This window comes from Asterias amurensis, chromosome 3, assembly GCF_032118995.1.
Source record: "Asterias amurensis chromosome 3, ASM3211899v1".
Lineage (NCBI taxonomy): Eukaryota > Metazoa > Echinodermata > Asteroidea > Forcipulatida > Asteriidae > Asterias > Asterias amurensis.
The window spans coordinates 24,002,727-24,022,775 of record NC_092650.1 but is presented as its reverse complement, the minus strand read 5'-3'; the positions used below and the strand labels follow the sequence as shown (position 1 = coordinate 24,022,775).

General features: G+C 38.4%; 1 protein-coding gene across 8 annotated transcripts in view; it reads left to right on the top strand.

Moving 5' to 3' along the window:
• The window catches only part of LOC139935453 (zinc finger homeobox protein 3-like), a 151,328-nt gene that overhangs the window by 116,508 nt on the left and 14,771 nt on the right, over positions 1-20,049 (top strand). The gene's annotated exons all lie outside the window — the stretch shown is intronic.

Sequence of the window (20,049 nt, the reverse complement as noted above, 5' to 3'; positions counted from 1 at the left end):
AAATTCCACCATCGTTTGTTGGGTCTTTTCTTTGTAGATGATGGTGTTCAGTGTTCTGCTATTGAGATTGAGTTTAAAAGCATGTGGTTTTACCCTTTCAGAGGGTGCCATTTCCCTGTGTGTGTTTGGGGGAAAGTAGTTCCTAACAGACTGATACTGGGGTCGGTTTCAAAAAGAACTTAGGACTAAGTCCTAACTTAGGACTAAGTCTTAACTTAGGACTTGTGCCCGGACATATTCAAAACTAATAAGGCTAGTCCTAATACGACAAGTTATTGTCCTAAACTCGAGTTAAGACTAGTCTTAACTCTTTATGAAATTCACCACTGGTCACATGTTGGTCTTGTAGCATTGTTGCAGTACAAGTTATAATTCAAGTAAGGCCTGTTTGAGTGAGTGATTCTGAGGTAAACATTTGGTTTCCAATAACTAATGGAAAGAACAGTGTGAGCGGATAAACAAGAGGGGTGAACGCTTGTTAGAAGATTTCTAAACCTGCTGTTAGTTCGTGACAAATGTGATTATGCACAAACTCAACTAAATACTTTCAAATATAGATTTACTCTGTAAATAATATATCTTTATATAGAGTAGGTCGAAAGACTTTTTTTAAATGTCTCTATCCCTTAAACATTGTGTTTTTGTGTGTATGGAATATTACAAAACATTAGCAAATAAATTGAGGATGTTTGGTGATAGGGATGAGCAATTCCACGGTCAGTCGCATTACACTTTTCAGTGTTATTTATTGATCTTGGTGCTAGTAGTTCTATGTGAGATATTATTTCCACTAAGTTTATAGACTTGGATGTATTCCAGAATGCAAATTCCTTCCCCAAATCTCCCGTCTCGTAAGGTGTGTAGGGACTAGTTACGTATGGTGTTGTTATTGTGGCCAGTTTAATTTCCAGAAATAAGCGATCATGTATAAATACATACAGATGAGTATTAAGTTTGGAGCTCTGTTACTTCTTCCATAAACATTTGTCTTCATAAATGTAGTATTTATACATCCGAAGGGAGAGAAAGGATCGTGACAATAATGTGAGAATAATATTGTGGAAATTCATAAGGACTTTACTAAGTGATTGAAACTTCATCAGGAAGCTAGAAATATTTTACAGGGAAAAACAAACAATTTATGAAAAAAAAAAAAATATATATATATATTTATATTTTTTTTGAAGGGCTGTGTTTGTGTAATCGAGTTTTGTAAGAGACTCAGTCCAGCTGTGTGGTAATTGTTGTACCGGCCGATTGGCCTACCCCGCTGAGTTACAAAACTAGTCAAACCCATGTTTGGGACATACCTTATACAAGCCTACGGCAATCCAGCACATACACAAAAAGAAGAGAAGAAAAAAAATCAGAGAAGAAGTCTTGGAAACTCCCGAGGAAGTACGGAAAGAACAAAAAATTAGAAACTTAACCAGAGGGGGAAGATTTTTTGAAATGAAGAGAGTACATTAAAGAGGCTTTGGGTTGAAAACCCAGCAGGGGTGGCGAGTAATTTTGATCGAATCATGAGAGGATAATAGAGAGGGACAAGGGGACAGGGCCTTCACGGACCACAAGAAATAAGAGAAACAGGATTTTACTTGAAGAATGCTGACGGGCTTCTTGTTCGGGCTTGTTGAGGAGGAGTCGTCGGTGGGCCACCTCCCTGCTGAGCCAGCTCTGGCACCCACTCACTATCTGATGGGAGTAAATGAGCGGCACTTTGACTGACGAGATAAACTTCTTTGGTGCGATGTAAAAAAAATTAGAAAAATTAGAAATCTCTAAGTGCTATATTACTGGAGGGTATCATACCTTCTTAAATAAGTGTAGACGAATTGTGAAGCTTTATATGGATAGACATGGTCTCTTGATTCGTATCATTAGACCTTTTTAGTGGCAAGCAAATGTGGGTTTTCTGACAATCTATGGGTTGGTATGAAGAATGGACGTACTGAATGTACAAACATTTCAGACAGGAAATGTCTGGTAACCTCAAAAAGGGAATTCAAACATGACGATTTTGGATTGTAGCTGGTTCCAGATGTCACTAGGACGGATCTATTTATGTTAAGAATAAAAATAAAAATAAAGTATTTTGGGGTCCGATCAGACATAATGTGTTCAGGACTCATGTTTTACATTAGCTCATAATTTAAAGAATGATCAAAACGGTTGTTTGGAAGAGTACATAATTTAAATCGGAAGTGTTTTCAAGAAAGTAAATGTTTCAGTTTTGGTTACCAGCTACAATTTAGAGAAAGAACCACATAGAATGTTCTTGATTGCGAAATAGGTTTTTAAAACTAAAATGAGCATCAAGTAGAAAACATTCCAAAGACCTTGTTTCAATTTAGAGTGCTTCGGCCAACCTCAAAAATTTTGGTCCAAAATGTCCCACAGTTTTGACAAAAAAAACCTGGGGAGAGCCCTGATTTTAGATCAGTTTTTATTTTAATTTTGTCAAATTATAATTCACCTTGGAATACTCACCATTGGGATACAGTTCACAAGATTATTACTTACAGACACTGGACACTAATTGGTAATTACTCACATTAATTAATAGCTTAAAATCTTACTTGATAACAAGTAATGGGGAGAGGTTGATAGTATAAAACATTGTGGGAAACGGCATTGAGAGACGTGACATAGTTTTTGAGAAAAAAGTAATTTTCCACGAATTTGATTTAGAGACCTCAGATTTAGAATTTGAGGTCTCGAAATCAAGTATCTGAAAGCACACTTCGTGTGAAAAGGGTGGTTTTTTTCCCATAGCCCAAAATTTCACAAGTTAGTTACTGCATACATTGATATACACAAAGTGAGAATACTGGTCTTTGACAATTACTAATACTAGTGTTCAGTGTCTTAAACTGTTTTTTTTTTCTTTTTCTTTTTTTCTCATACCATTTCTCAAAACAAACCCCCAACCTCATAAACAAACTGACGTTAAGAAAAGTGAATCAGATAACAAACACAAGTCTTAATTCAGATGAGGAAACTGTATTATTATTATTTTTTTCATGTTTTCGTCTTGTTGTTTATTGAGAAGGACTCGTCCTTGGAGTGTGAATAATGGTTTGGCAAACTGTTAATGATGGACTCTTTAAAATGGATATCACAGACACGCAAACATTGTGCAATTTGTGCAACTGAATTTCCGTGGGAAATATTAGTAACGGCACTGACTGAAGCTTGTCGACATGAGATTTACTGTGGAAGCTAATAGAAGATTCTCTTTTTGCAATGTTAGAGGGGGAGTGGCTAGGGTAAGATGACCTCCCAGCCCTTTTTTTGCCCCCACAAGATTTGCATAAAAATGAAATTCAAATTACGCTAAAGCTAAACAAACAGTTGGAGTGATTCACACACTACAGCTAAATGTCAATATTTGAAAGTACAAATGCATTTGTTACACCCAGAAATGTTTTCACTTGATCTGCTTTTAGTGGTTGTTAGTTAAAAGGATAACTTATTAATCCCAAACCCCTCCTGTTTAGAATGTTATCTTTTGGGCAGTACATACAAATCTGCAAGGGTAAGGAAGGTTGACTTATGGTTTTCAGAGGTTACGGATAAATGTACTCTTCTAAAATAAATTATTCCATTGTTTGCTCAGAGAGAGAGAGAGAGAGACTTGAACTGAGTCCGGAGAGAAGGGGGCGCCTTTAGACAAAGAGGGGGAAGGATAAGTAATGGTATTGGGAGTTGGATTTGGGTGAGGTATAAATCTGCAATCCAGTGATGTAACCATGGGCTGTCTGATCTCTTTGCAACTATACCATCTTTCTGATCGGGATGTATGGATAATTGATCAGGGTGGCTGTGTACAGTCAAGAGTGTTGGGGGATAGATTCTGATTGTTAATGAACAGTCTTGCCTGGCAATAGTTGTCATTGTCAGTGTCATTGTCATTGGTTTGCCATGTTTGTGTTAATCAATGACTCCTACCTACGTATGTATAAATTCTGTAATAGCGCTGTTGTCACATGTTCTGCATATTCGTAGTATGAGTGCACTAATGCTTTCCTTGGTTAGAGCAAGGAGCTATCTCCACCAGCTGCATAAACGGCTAGACTGCCGTGTCTGGCCTCGGACCCTCATATAGCTGAACTGTTGACAGTCAGGGTTGATGGGTAATATACAGTTGCCATTGACTGTGATTTTCTACAATGTCTGGTCAACTTCCATAACAAAAACACACAAACACAAGGCCGTCCTTGTTGCAGGGGGAGGGTATACAGCTTGGCTAATTCAATAGTGTCCCCTGGATTTAGAAGAGCTTTTTTTAAAAGTTGTGTATTGTAAAGGTGCGTGCTGTGCTTTTGTGTTGGGGAACTATTTGGAACTGACAGACATGTTTTGCATGTGAGATTGGCTTTTTGGAAGTGTGGAGGAATTCATTTTATTATGATACGATTTCAAAGTGGATATGAAGAGAGGCGTATTGAAATGATTTATTGGACTAATCCTTGTTAAAGTATCTTGTTTGTATTGAAGCAAAGTCCCAGGCTCAGTTCACATTTACATGGACGTGATGCACTGTCAATGCATGCATGAGCAGAGGGTATATCCCTGTGCGGTTGTTGTAGTAGCACAGATTTACGTGCAGTTGAATGTGCATACGGCCGTCTGCTAAATAATACCGGGGGTAAATTGGAACGGTCCGTTGGAATTGTGGATTGTGCTGGTATTAAGTAATAGATTGGATTCCAGGGGCTGGATGTATTTTTTGTTTCCGTATCGCGGGATAGTCCACCAATTTCTATTAAGAAGGATATATTTGCCAAAACAAACTGGTTGACCTAGAAAAAATGTAATTTTTGTGTGTGTGTGTGTGTGTTCATTCCGTTTGGTGGAGATGCGTCATCGAGCAATCTTGTGGCATTAATTAGTGCAAGCACCGTTACATTAGTGTGGCCTTGGACGAGGCCAGCCTGAGATGAATTTCGATATGTTGGTTGATAAATCTAGAATCCAATTATCGTTGCTTGATGAATGCCCCAAAGCTCATCCCTCTTGCCAGGTGTGATTTATTAATTTTGCATCTTGACCAAGGCAAAGATGATCAGTGGGTAGGGAGGCTAAGGGGAAGAAGAAGAAGAAGAAGAAGAAGAAGGAAAAGGGGGAAAAAGTAATTTGTGAGGACTCATTCTTTTTGAAGGGGGGTTGAATCTATGGAGAGAGGGAGAGAGAGCAATCTCAGGCCGTTGAATAAGAATGGAGAACAGTGGGTCGTGATTTGTTCCTGTTCGTGTGTATAACGTTGTAAGGCCTGACTGAAGTGGCACTGTGCCCTGTGCACAGATTGTACGCTGTGCCTTTGTTCTTCTGCCTCGGACTGCCTCTCTGATTTCGCTGGGCCTTTGTTCATGCCTGGTTTTGTGTCAGAAAACTCATTAATGGAAATGACTCGCACGGCGGGGCGAGTGAATAGAAATCCATTATGCTATATACACAAAAGGAGTCCCCATTGCCTTGTGCACTGTACAGTAATTATGCAGGCATTACAGGGGTAGGGCAATTAGCACTGATGGTGTTTTTCACTGGGACGTGACCACATGTGCGTCATCATTCATTAAGGAACGACTCCCCGCTGCACTGGATCAAAGGAAAATTTCTCTTGCAACTAAAAACCCCCGATAAGGAAAACGTCTGATGCTTGGGTTAGATGCACGTTTTGCATATCCAATTAGCCGAAAATGCGCACGGAGCAAATGGGACTAAGAAACCCAATATAATTTAATACTCCGCTTTCAAGTCTGATGGAAAATACTTGAAACTGGCTGGGGAGACAGAAAAAGAAAAAAAGAAAAAAATTAATAACACAAAAATGCCGGAATATTTACTCTAGAATTAGAGTAAAAGCAAATGGTGCTACCAGCCATGTAATATGAGAGGTGATAATCTATACAAATGATACATAAAACCTTTAAAAAATGTATGTCTTCGGCGTGTCTTATTTGTTGCTTCTTCACACTGTCAGTTATCCCATAGCCGCACTTGGCTACCCTGGAGGATCCGATTACCATTGGATAATGGTCAGTGACGCACCTCAGAGTTGCATCTGCATTCCCAGTGCTCATTTTTAGTGGGCAGAACGGGATGTGCCTAGCGGCCTCCGATTACAAAACTCATATCTTGGTCTAATTGGGGATCCAACAGTGACGATACGCAATGAGGATTTCATGCAACGTAATGGCATTTTCGCAGGCCAATTTTTAACGGTAAATTGGCGATGTGGGAGGGTATGTTTGTACGCTCCTTATCTACTCCTCTACTCTCAGTCGTTACCCCCTCGTCCCTCCCCTAACCCCAACTACCTCCAGCTCTTCTTCTCCTGGAAAAAGAAAAAAGAGCAACTGTGACTAAACAAAGCTTTTTGTAATCAAGAGAAGAGATGAAGAATTATTCTCCCCTGATTACCGTTAGGCTAGTGCAAATTGCTTTTACGACTGCAGGGGTGGCCTTTATTGAAATCAGAAATTAAAGTCTTTTCCAAGAGGAAGTTTATAATAAATAGAAAAGATTTTTTTCCTTTTGCCTTCTTAATTCACCCCAACGGTAAAGTTTAGAAAATACTATCCTTTTCTTTTTTATCCGTGGAAATGGACTGAATCAAATAATACACGCCTCAGACTGGCTGTTTTAAAAATCGGTGTTTTGGAATTAGGACGCAATTTGATGGAGAGCTCTTGAATCTACGTTTTTCTTTCTGCACATTTTTCTTAGCCGTAGTACTCAAATGAATCAACATTAAGGTATTTGATATAAGTATTTAGATCTGAGTTGGTCACAAACAAGACTGCCTTTCAATTAATGAGATATTTTGAACCCAAGCTAGATTTTTCTTCCTCCGCCCCAGTTATGTTTTTCTTATAATACCCATCTAATTAGTGTTTGATAATTAAGGAATAAATTTCATCTAGCAAAGTATGCAGCGATAATTATTTATTGAACACTAAAAATTTGGTTCACGTCTTTTTAAATCCATAACCCAAGTTGAAATCCCTGCACGAAGACAAACTGCCTAATCCAATGCAGTCATCCGTTACCTTGACAACAGAAGTTAAATCCAGCCGCAACTGTTTTCTCAAAAATTAATTATTCGGACATACTTTGGAGAAGGCAGGTGCTGAGTAGCCTAATTAGGAAATAGCAAACGAGTGCTTCACTAGTCCAGATGCCAAAGCTCCTATTTCGGTCCGCCTTGAGCGATGTGAGCTAAATTACCTCGGCTTGTAAACGTACTCCAGCAGGCACAAAGCTGTACTCTGTCCCCTACCCCCCACACTCTAAAGGAAGAAAGAACGGGTGAAAATTAAAAAGTATGTCTCCAGTTCATCCCCATGTGTGATTTGATAGCAAATCTTGTCAGGATTTTTTGTCATTTCAAAGATGAGTTTTTTTCCCCCTTCTCTTTTATGTATTGAACTATGCAAGATTCTCATCATTTTTGTGTGTACTGTCACTCTCTCCCCCACCCCCTCCCCCGCTTTTTGCTTTTCTTGGTATGTTAGTTCCATTTTATTCAAATTATCAAACGATTTCAGGGTAAGAACAGTTTACAATTATTTACGTTTCATCTGTGATATAATCCAAGGGTTAATATCATTATTCATAAGAACAAAAATTGTTCCATTTTGTTGTCCAAATAAGGGATTTCCATTATACATTTCTGAATTACTCCATAACACAAACTTCTTAAGATGGAAATATTTTCCGGAGTGGTTCTTGTTAAGGGCAGAGTTTATGAATTCTGATGCGACCAGTAAGTGGCTGATAATGCTGAAATCAGATCGTTGCTGTCAGACAGTTTTGTGGAATATTCTGGGATTTTCAGTGTTGGCTTTTGTGGCTTTTCCTGGTTGAAATGGTTGTTGAGTTATTCGTAAGGCTTCAACCGCGTAGCGATCTTTTTTTTCAGATGATGTGGTCACACTAGACATTAGATTATTATTTATTTTACTTTCTTTCCCTAACTAATTCCCCCATTTTTTTAAATTATCATTAATATTATAATAATTAAACTTATCAACAAATTTTTTTGCGATGAAATTCTATTGATAGAACTCACACCAACAAAAAACCCAAAAAGTCCCCTTTTCCAAGTTCCTTTACTGTCAAAATGCCATGGTTAAACACACACCTTTTTGTTTTCTTTTGCATTTGTGTTTGAGGAAGGGGGGGGGGGGAGGTCAACCGACCAAGTTAAATAAAGAGAAGTTCTTATGAAGTAGTCAAGCCGAGGAACTGCGTAGTCCCCTGGAATTAATTTGTTCATTTAACCAGTGATAAACCTTGACCCCGTGACATCATTGCTCAGCAGATGTCGTTTGTGTCTCCTACTCTTGGGTCGAAACAAAACCTAACCAAGCGTGACCGCATCTGCTGTGTAATCAAGCGATGTTGTCAGGGCCAAAACAATTTCAGTGAAAAACCGAAGAAGCCAACGCCAGTCACTTGAAGTCCTCATCTTATTAAAGTTTTCCCCTCCATTTTAAGCGATGTAGGATAGATTTTAAAGAAGGTCGTCAGTGAAAAACAGTTAAACAGGAGGATAATAAACACCTTCTTCATACCCATTAAAAAGTTGTTTTTGTAGACACTCTGAATGGTGTTTTTTTAATCTTCTAAAATAAAATCCATAAAAGAGTGGGATGTGAAGCCAACTTAGAGAGCTAAAAAGCTTGACATTTACTTGATCTAATGAATTAAGAAAACATCCCAGAGGTTTGTTCTGAAAATTTGGTCGATTCCCAAATTTTAGTTTGTTTGTCGACAAATGATTTTGTACTCAGTGTTTTTGTATAGTGAGCCAAAAGGTATTTGATTTGATGTATAATTTTACATAGCAGAAAAGGCTACTATTTTATCATTGCTGTCTGAGAATTTTAAGCAAATTTGTTGTTAAATAACTTATCTGGTGGGTTCTGTTTTTGTTGAAGGAACTCTTAACCTCCAATAAAGGGATTTGTCGCGGCTCTATAATCTCATGCCAAATAAAATGGGTGTGTGATTTCTCAAGATTTTTCTTAAAGTCTTCTGGGGCTTTCAAAATTTCTACGACAAAAGAGAAACAGTCAACAAACAGAGAAAGAAATTGCCCGAACCTATTTTTAGCTGTGCACAGACTCTGTAAACCTCCTGTTTCTGGGTCAAGAATAAGACAAATTCAAACCTGCAAGCTACTTTTCTGAATTGTAATATTTATCTAATCTCCTCCCTGATAAAACAGTAAAGTCCACTTTGCGACAAATTTTCTTTAGTTTCCTTTTTTTAGTTTGAGGCAAATTCCCTCGCAAAAAGTCTGCAGCAAAATATTCATAACATTTCCTTGAATTAAAATGTGAATTTTGTTTGGTTATTCACAAACGATCCACCTCATGACAAGTATACCCCGATTGCACTTCCTGCAATTTAAGGAAAATTTGTAATAAAAAAAAAAATCTGTGAATCCCCCCTAATATACAAAGTAGTTGCTATAACGTTTCTTTGAGTTCCTTTTGTTTTCTTTCTATTGTTTCCCGAGCCATGGGCGACAGTTTGATTAACGAAGCTGACTCTTGTTAGAGCATCAAGCCGCTGTGTGCCGCCCCTCTCTCTCTCTAGCTCTCTCATTCTGTGTCTCTCTCCCCGCTATACCCCCTAAGGTGCTCGGGCAGATTCCTTGGACGTCAAACGCAGGCTCTTGGTTAGCAAACAAGACGTTGATGCCATCTGCTCTTAAAATCATACATTAATCACTCTGGAGCTTGATTAATTAGACATGGCTTACTTTCATCTGAGAGGGTCCACGGGGGTCCCGCTGTTAATTATTCAAAAAAAAGGGGGAAAAAATGAAAAAAATAATGAAGAGCGAAACAAGCCCTTCTTTGAGGGATGCAAATTAAGACGCAGGATTGCAGAGATGATGAATTGTGGTTTTGTTGTTGTTGTGAACTTCTGATGGCAGTTTTTAAAGTTGTTAGTTGAATTTGTGTATTCATCAACTGGCATTTGGATTGTATTCATGTTTGATAATGTTAAGATTTGTAGGATAAATGGAAAAACAAAAAAATGAGGATTGCAGAATTGGAGAGAAACAAAATTTGAGTACAAGAGATCAGGTGAACTTAATCATTATATTTTTTTGTGGGAAGCATTAACATTAACTGATGGTAGCATTTGTTTAACTCGAAACTTAATTCCACAGCAGTGACAAATTATAAGACCGGCTGGACTTTATTTTGTTTCAGCTATGGCTATAATTATTGCCATATTGGAAAACAATATTTGTGCTTGTTTAGTATGTGTGGTCCCTGTCATTGCCTGCAGGTGACGCCTGCGTGGGAGGTTTTTTTTTTCTCTGTATTTTTTTTAAGGTGATGCTTAAAATATTTAGAGGCAAAGCTATTCAATAATAAAACGATGAGTTTTATTAATTGCGTCTGTCATGTCTTCACAAATATAACAGGAACTCAAACGTGTCGTTCCGGCGTGTTACTGTATCGGTCTGCCATATATTAATGTTCTAAATGAATTAGGTCAACCAAGGCAAGTGGGTCAAGCGTAGATTAATTACAATGATTTCATTAATTGGTATTAATAATCGGCTTTGCATGTTGTTTCCTTCAAGGTTGTGCAATCTCGGTGTCTTTTGTTTTGTTTTGTTTTTGCTGAAATCGACATGACAAAAACACTGGAAGAACAATCAATAGCGTGTGTTTTTAAAATATTGTTTCAGGCCAATTTATCCGAGAGTTATGTCAATGAGGTTTATAATCAATTGGGTTTGTCAGAAACCTAAATTTAGAAAAATTTAATTTTAGAGCACATTTTTGAGTAATTAGAACATTGTCTGGGTAATCAGGGCATTGTCATTTAAAACATTTAAGTGGGGATCATCAGGAAATGGTGTTAATCTGAAAAGAAGAGAAATGGAATTTGAAAATAAACAGTTTGAAAAATCATTATGTTTGACTTGTTACGAGAACAGAGATTTTTGCTTGGAAATCAATTTTGAACTAGGACATGGTAATCTCATTAAGGATGAATTTTTAAAATTTGTGTTAATTTTTTTGGCTATTTTGTTGTATAGATTCATGAAAGTGAAGTATTGCACACATACAAATCAACCAATGATAAATGGCAGTTAATTTAAAACTGAAAATGGTTTGTCATCTGGAACCCGACATTATCTAACGTCCATCAGCCATACACACAATTTTGCATGTAGCATGTATTTTGTGCATTGTCCGCAGCTAATATGCAAAAAAAATTCAAAACAACAACATCATCTTAGAATTGTATGTATCTACAAGATGATGTGTTTTGAAATGTTGTTTTCTAGGACAGGTTGGTTTGGATTGTATCTCCAGCTACTGAGATTATGGATTATCTCCCTTTGATTTCACATGGCGTTTTATAGTAGGAGTTGTTACTGTATAGTGATCTACCCCTTTTCTAGGGTTGAGGGATGGAGGTGCCTTAAACTAATAGCTCCTAGCCGTTATATTCCAGTAATCATTGGTCTAGCTTGCCTTGGTTGTCAGAAGGGGGGGGGGGGGGGGGCCTCATGGGCTGATCCTATATTTGCTACAAAGTATCTAGTTTGTGTGAGCTGAGATTGTAGGTGGGGGGCTGGGAGTTGTTGAAGGAGTGAGTAGTTGGGTTGTTACAGTGAGCAGCATCTGCCACGGGGTGATAGGGCTATAATACACCAGATTACAGGGTTATGACAATCGCTACGGTGATTCATAACCAGGAGTCTTAACCGCTCGCGCCTTTTCAACGCTAAGCCAAGCTGGCAGCGGATTGGAAATGTGCTCTGGATGGTTACGCCAGCGGTTGTCCGTGGAGGAACACGGTTTGTGTTTGCGTGTGTGGGTCGGGTCAGTTGTGCTTCAGCCAGCGTGGTGTAGTTGAACGAGAGATTATGCGGGCTGTAAATGAGACGTGTTTGTTTTCCCGGCCTCTAAATCTTATGTGTGTTACTAATAATATTGAGGGACATTTACACTTGCCACCATCAGACTCGTAAAATTTTGTTGATGAGGGCATACATTAGATTCTTCAGAGTAATTCAAAGAGTGAATTGAAAACCTCAGAAACCCAATCAAGATAAAGCAAATACTCTATTGAATGATAGGACCAACTAGAATGTAGGCCTATAGAAAATGTTAGGTTTGAAATTGAACATTGCAGTACCCTAAAAAGGGAATGCTTTGAAGAATCGAGGTTCAGTGGGCATGCTCAGTCGCTTTTATCGGTGTAAACAAAAGGTCTACACTGACATGGTTGGCTTCATTTTGATATTAAACACTGATGGAGAGGCACCTCATTGAGCCATTGTTTGAGTTGTATAATAAAAAGTTTACTTTGGAATTTTCAAGGATAATGATTCATTGCTATGAAGTGCTTGGGTTTTTTTTTCCTTTCTTTTATTTTTGTTGAAGAGAAGTCTATTTCTGAATTGAAAGGGCCCGGCCGAATCAAACAAAGAGCTATTCACTTGTAAAATACTTAAAAGTGATTTGAAGTTGTGAATGTTTGTAATTTAAAAGAGAGCAGGGCTATGGAGTTTATTATGAATGCATGATTGGTTCGGATGTGTTTTGGATACAGGGAAACTTGCACAACAATCCTTCTCTGCAATACACAAAGGTTGTCAAGCTGGTTATCTCTGCAAATAACAATCCTTTTTATCCCCCAAATAGTGACTTTCCAGACAGTGTAATTCATCAAATTTTGATTTATACCCAAGAAAAAGTTCAAAAGGATAAGATTTTTATACTGAGCAGCACTAGGTAAATACCGGATATCTTGTTAGCATATTGATTATGAAGACAGTTTTTAGACGGTTCACGCGCTGCTTTCTTTATTTTTTGTTGTACTGGTGGAGGCAACATTGTCAGTTTTAGTTCACCGAATTCGACCTGTATGAACGACTTTAGTCATGACTTTAATTGGGTTTATCTTTGCAACTGATAACCTGTGGAGTTGTATTTCAAGCTTGGCAGTTTTCATTGCCCAATGTGTTAAACAAGTTTCTGAAAGAAGAAGATGTTTTACACGGTTCGGTTGATAATTGTTAAAAAAATCATTGACCTTTATCTATCTGTTACATAGTGCTTAATACGTTCGGTAAACTCTCTTAGTCAAGCGGTACCAAAGTTTTGTTCCAGTTTGGTGATATTTGACTAAAAGTAATGGTCCACTAAATGTTTCTATTGACACTGGAATTCTGTCATGGTCTAATAAAGCATGACCATGGTTCTTACATACTTTAGGGTTTTGGAAAGCATGTATTCCAAATGCATAATGAAGAACAAAAGACTTCACCTCAAGTGATGTCATTGGAAAAGACAACTCAATTGATATGTTAATGAAGGAATAACAAAATCGTTCCCTTTGTGATCAAAATAATAAAGGGTACAGAAACTGAAAGTGTTTTGATTAGACTTAAAGGTGTACAAATGGATGTTTCTGTTTATTTAGTTCATTTTCGGGGACTAGGAGATCTGGGGTCGATTTCACAAAGAGTTAGGATAAGTCCTAACTTAGGACTAGTACTAAGAGATATCAAAAGCGTACAGCTAGTCCAAAGTTAGGACTAGTAACTCGTCCTAACTCGAGATAAGACTAGTCCCAACTCTTTGTGAAATTCACCCCTGGATGTATAAATGTGTTCTCTAAGAAAAACTTTGATACTTTTAACTTAAATCCTACAATAGTTTTACATTTTTCAAACATTAATTTTGGCAAGTGTACTGAGTGGATGGCCGAGAAGTGAGTTACTTATCAAGAGTTGTTCAATTCAAAGTTGTTCATGTCCCGAGCCATTTAAATCCAGGGCCCTAGTTGCTTTGTGCGTAATCACCAATCCTCGAGAGAGAGTTATTATCCCCAATAAATGCAAGCTGATTCATCTGAAAGCCTCTACCTAAAAAAATAACTGGGACAACCTTTGACAATTGAATAATTAAGGTGGGCGGAGATAGCAGTAGAAGATCATTTGCACATGTTGCTGATGAGTGGTGGGCTGGCTTAAGACCCCAGTAATAACCAGACAGGAGCGTTAAAAAAGTTGTTGTGTCTGAGCAGGTAATTGATGAACATGCCTGAAGTCTGCTGCTTGGAACCAGACTGTTTCACATTCTTAAGTCATTTATTGCTGACTCAGTTGATGATCTTTATCAGTTGGGCAAGTGGCCTTCTCTTAGCTCTCTAAAGTGACCCCCCCCCCCCTCCTTAAAGGAAAGATCCTATGGTGTTTGAATGACAAAATGCTGTCAAAGAAAAAACCAACAAGTTAAACAAAATTTACAGATAGAGATAACTTTCGCTGGACTTCTTAGCAGCACATCAAGAAGATACTTCTTCACGGTAGTAGAATTAAGCAAGACAGTTCTCTAAGAACAAACTCTACCTGGCAAGTAGACACACACATGGTGTTACCGCAAACCAAATATATATTGATACCTCACCATGCAATGCCTCAAATCCTGTATAAGATATTTCTTAAAGCACCTTGTTTGAAGCTCCCATGCCCCTCCCCAAGTGAAATACAAGGATTTCAAAATTCGACCTCCTCTGCCAATGTGCACAGAGAACCAAGCCATCAGTCTTACATATGAGGTTGAAATAAGTTGAATCAAATTTTTCATTGGTGGAAGATTGTTTGCCAAGTAGTTGCTAAACACCCAAACTGCCACTTTAAAGGCGTAAAAATGTGAATGGCACAGTGCTTCTCTGCAAGGTTATCACAACAACCACATTATAAACACAGGATAACTCTGCTTTATTATAAACAAGTTTCTTATCTGGAGCATTTGGGAATTGTTTTCTTCTCAAGTAATTGTTGCTTGTCTTGTGGCAGCTGAAGGCAAGCCTTTTAAAGGGACAGTCCAAGACATTTAGGGGGTGGCTAACTACTGTTCATTAAAAGCAGTAACAGTTAAGTGTCTTGCTAAAGAACTTGGGTTTCAAGACTAGGACTTGAACCCACACTCTGATGAACAGAATCACCAGAGTCGGGTGCCCTTGATCGCTCTGCCACAATACGCCGTTTGAAGTGAATTGTGTTATGGTCTCATGCTTTCAAATTGTTATTATGAAATGAATTTACTTTATGAAATACAAGCTGTATTGCCCTGCAGCCCTCACACAGATTAAAAGACTTCCTTTGGCAGATACCTTCTTGTACTGTGAAGCTTCTTCAACTGCAAAAAAAAACTTTTGAGTACATGATTCTTGTCACCCTGTGAAAAATACTTTCCCTTAGAAACTGTCAAACTGTTTGTTCTGATTTAGACATGAAAACATAGTTACAGTTGCACCGGTAAAATGTTGAAAGCTTTGGGGAGGAAATTATCTTATTAAGCTGGGCTTAATTGAATGGAAGGCAGTAACTGTACTAAACATCCTGACCAGTTATTCCGCCTGACATGTTACCATTTTTGGAAAGCGTTCATAAGTAGGGTAGAGAGGAATATGGGTTTGACTCAATTACATCATCGTGTTTAATTGTTCCCTTAAAACTCATACCGAGTAAACTATGTGGTGGTGTGGTGTCCAAAATATAATTTGCTATAAAGTATGTTTAGAACTTTTTTCTTGGTGGGGATTCGCAATTTTCCTCTTTATATACAGCACAGCTGACCTAGGAGGGAATTGTAAAGCTTTCAAAGGGCAGAACTGCAGCAGGAAGGATCACCCGTGGAGGCAACTGCCATGGGTCACTTGGGTTAATTCATGGGCTGTGAAGTATGGGTGTATCCACCGGGAGAGTCCCGCTACAGTTGTTTTATACACTCTGTACCTCATTCAAATTAAACAGTCTTCAAGATTTCTGGGGGGTGAGGATAGTCCCTGGTCTGTTGATCAGATAGTTAAGCCTTCTCCTTTGGACCTTTCTTCAGAACATAATTGTCACCCCTGACAAATGCCCATGGATGATAAGCTTCCTGATCTGGCAGTCTTCTGCTGAAATTGCCATAAATCATATCAGGGCATTTTGTAGAGGGAGGCACATTGTCTGGCCAGTCATGTTGCACTCCGTCACTCAAGAGTCATGTCTACTTATCATCTCTAAACATAACCGAGTGGTGATCAGCCTGAGTTCGCAACAAAAACTGTCAGGCTCAATTTTTGGGACAAGAAGTCTTTAGCCTGGGGTCCAAACATTTTATCCTTTTTTTTTAAACTAATATTTTACATAAAAAGAGCTTTCATTCCAGAGGGGAGAATGTCGAACTGTCATCATTCATTCTGGTTTTTATATGAATTGGAATGGAAGTGTAATCTAGGGGCCATTGTTGTTAGAAGAATCAAGCCGTGGCGTCATCAAACATATCATTTGGGGTTTTGAGGGGGTGTTTTTTGTTGTTTGTTCCCAACATCTTTCATTCAGTTCCACTGAACAATGGTTTTCATTTGTCTATGATTTGATGATGATGGGTGTCTGCCCGAACAGGGCCAGTTTGTGATTGCGTTCAATAAGTCATCATTAACCAAATGTGGAGTTGCACCTGTTGTGGAATAACGCCTCTCTTGGGAGTCACTTCTTGAAGGTTTCATATGGGCAAATAGAAATAACTGGAATTCCGCATGGTAATCAGCCCTAGTTGGTTTTAGGGGTTTTTATTTGCTTTTTGCTCTACTTATAAAAAAAATTCTTTCACACACACCAAAAATAAGAACTTGAGTTGAAATTTATGGATTGTGATGATTTATAATCTGTGTCAATGAGGTATATTGCTCTATAGTTTTGGGTAACCCATTACCGTCTGAAGGACATGTGTTAAATGCATGCTTGAAACAAACACCCAAAATGTGGCTTAAATGTCAAGTGTGTATTGGGAAAGAGTTTCATTCTTGAAGTGGAAGGAAGAGGAAGGAATAGCAAGCAGTCATTAGAATTGAAGTTGAATTTGACATTCCAATTACGAGTAGTGCTTCTTTCAATTGAGTACAACTAACTTGACATTAGGTTGCCATGGTAACATCAGTGTACTTTCATAATGAATGTCCCTCTTTACACACTTCTCACCCCATGGAAAAATAAATGACTCACTCGCATGTAGAGACCTTTAAGTGTCTTCGACGAGTTATTGCGAAGAGCCTCCATTGTTTTATACTATTGTTCTTATTGTGCCGGAAATGAACTGCCAGAGAAAAAAATCTTCTGTAAACTTTTGAAAAAAGGAACTAAAAACCGAAGACTTTCCTTTTTGTGGCGTTAAAATTTATTTTAATTCTTTTTTTTACAATCGCAGAACTTTTCAACCACAGGTTTTACAATCACAGATACGTTACATTCATAGAGGTTTTACAATCACACAGGTTTTACAGTCAGAGAACATTTAACATTAATGTCAGCTCACTATCTTAGCTGTACTCCATTGTTAAAACAATGGAAATATATCTATATACGCATAATGCATAGGATGGACTAATATTTGTTTGACCTCTATACGAGGGCGCCCTACTCGACTCACAAAAAGAGTTCTTGCTTGCTGTAGGTACCAAGCTATGTATTAAGTTAAGGAAAAAGGCGACAAAGTAAAATAGTTTCAGCCGATATTCTGGTTGGAGCGAGATGCTTTTTTAATGAGTGTTGCTCAAAATGCCTCGTAGCTATTAAGCTCCTGTGCATGATATCCAAAGGAGCATTTCTAGATAATAATCTACCGAAGCGCCCATAGGTACCCGGCTGCTGCTGCAGCTCTTTGCTGAGGTATGTTTAAACTGTTCCCAGGCATTGTTTTTTCTTTTCCTCCCTTCCCATTCACCAGGCACACTCGGCTCTTCTTTTTTGCACTAGAAGGCTACAGGTGAGCCTGTTAGAGCCAGGCTGGAGTGACACAGCATTGATTTTATCAGGATAATTGCTTGTTGCCCATTCTCAACATGTGTCTGGGTAGCCTTGGTTACAACGTGTAGGGAGGACACATAAAGGTCATAGGCCTGATTAAAGCTAGTGGATTCACAGATATGTACTTGGATGTGTTAGATCATGTTCGCCCAATGTCTGTATTGATATTCCAAGCGTTCAAGATGGACTTGGCTCTTGCGATGTCACCATGGCTACGTACATATATTGTGAATTCCAGATTTTGAACCTAACTCTTCTGGAAAGGCACACAAGCTGTGCACCAGTAGTGAAGTCTGGTGCATAACAACATGTAGCGCAAACTTGTGTCTCCTTTTAGGTGCATAAGATGATGGGCAAATAACCGTAGAGAAACATGCTAAATGAATGTGACAATATAGTTTTCGGAGCAGATTAATATTAATAAATCAGACAACGCCATCGTGTTTTGGCAGGTGGTTTCACTGAGGTGACAAGAAATATCAAATTGACTTGTGACAAATACAGGTCATTTTGTTCTCGGTTGAGGCATGCGACCAAAGTTCACTGTACCGGATCAAAGAGTAAAAAAACAAAATTAAAACGTTAGTACTAGTGTTTCTGGCTCCCTTCCATGTCATTCCATGTCATTAAAAGTCTATGTCCAGATAATACATCAACCTAGTTTTTCCTGTTTGAGAGGGGGGGGGGGGGATTGTATGATTTCCTTAGAACAAAAATGTTGTACTCATTAACGATAATCTTTTATTACCTAGTGCCATCAGTCATATTCATATTGAGAGACTGCCAGACAATTTTCTTGTCCCCCATCCTCTAGAGCGAGCTTCCTGGCCTATTAGCCCTTCGTAAATGACTCTCATCAACATTCCAATGGGCCCCCTCTTACTCATACAAACTACCTGTAATTTATCTGCTAAATGAATCAATACCTTCTCATTATGACGCGACTGAACCCGCGCCCGATTCCAGGTCAGCATATTACTAATGCGTTTGAAGATTTCCAAGTGAAGTCTTTAAGCGGTGTGGACCAGAGTCGCGAGCTAATTGCCAGTCAGCTCGGTAGTCTGTGACCCATTTTAAATGCAAGAGAACCAGGTTCTTGAACTTCACTGTTCTTCTCTGTGTAATGATTTAAAGGGGGTCGTGCAATCAACTGTGCTGGCGGTGTACCTTCAAAAGTCTCTTGGATTGGATTTCATTGTAATTCTCAGCTTTATTTTCTGCGAGACAAGTTGCAGCATTTGTAGTGTTGTTGTCGAGCCTTGGTCCATGATGTTGCTAAGTCTCTCCGAATCACAACCTTCTGAAAAGGCGGGTTATCTTTGACAGTTTTTGATTTACTTGTGATATCATTACGGAGAAACGGTGAAAGTGTAACTTCTTCAGTCAATGTGATTTGGAAAAAGCTGAAATGGTTTACCATTGTTAAACACTTTCTTGTTAATAACGGCACCATGAACAATATGTTTCATTGCACTTGAGTTTTTCGTTTTTTGAATCAGTTAATGCATCCTGACATCTTTATTTGTATTCTGGCTTTGATTTTACAATATTAAGGTGGGTTGTTTAATGTGAAGAAAGGCTGTAAACTTTGTGACATGGAACTAATATTATGGTTACTAAGCCTTCAAACTGGGCAGCTTTAGTTTTGTCTGCTGTTAGGGACAGGTTCATTGTAATGGGGGCTACACAATGGGAACTTTTGTGATGGTACCAGGCATTTCACTCATTGTTTTTTTACCTTGTCCTCATTGATGGGAACAGTAGAAGAACACCCCCTATTGTCTCAAAACCCTTTCCCATGAAAAACTTTCCGCTTACCAATATTTCAGTGATAATCCTTGCACTGCCCTTTTTGCAGATCTGACCGTTCTTTAAAAAGATGAGTCTTACATCTTAGATGATTTCAACACCCAGGTCCCCAACATTTCTAGGAGTTTCCTGTGGCCATCAGCCTCTGACGATTGAATCGGGTTTCCTTAAACTGACCCGTTAATGACACAAAGAAGGATATTAAGAGAAATAGATCGACTGGCGCACAATAATTAGACTTTCAAATGTAGATTCATTTGTTAGCTCCCTTGCATGTTATTACTCCATGGGACGTGACGGGCAGAGGTAATTCCTGAAATGGATTACTGTTGATGAATTTCAGATGAGATATCTCCACTTGAAAACTGTACAAACTCAAAGAC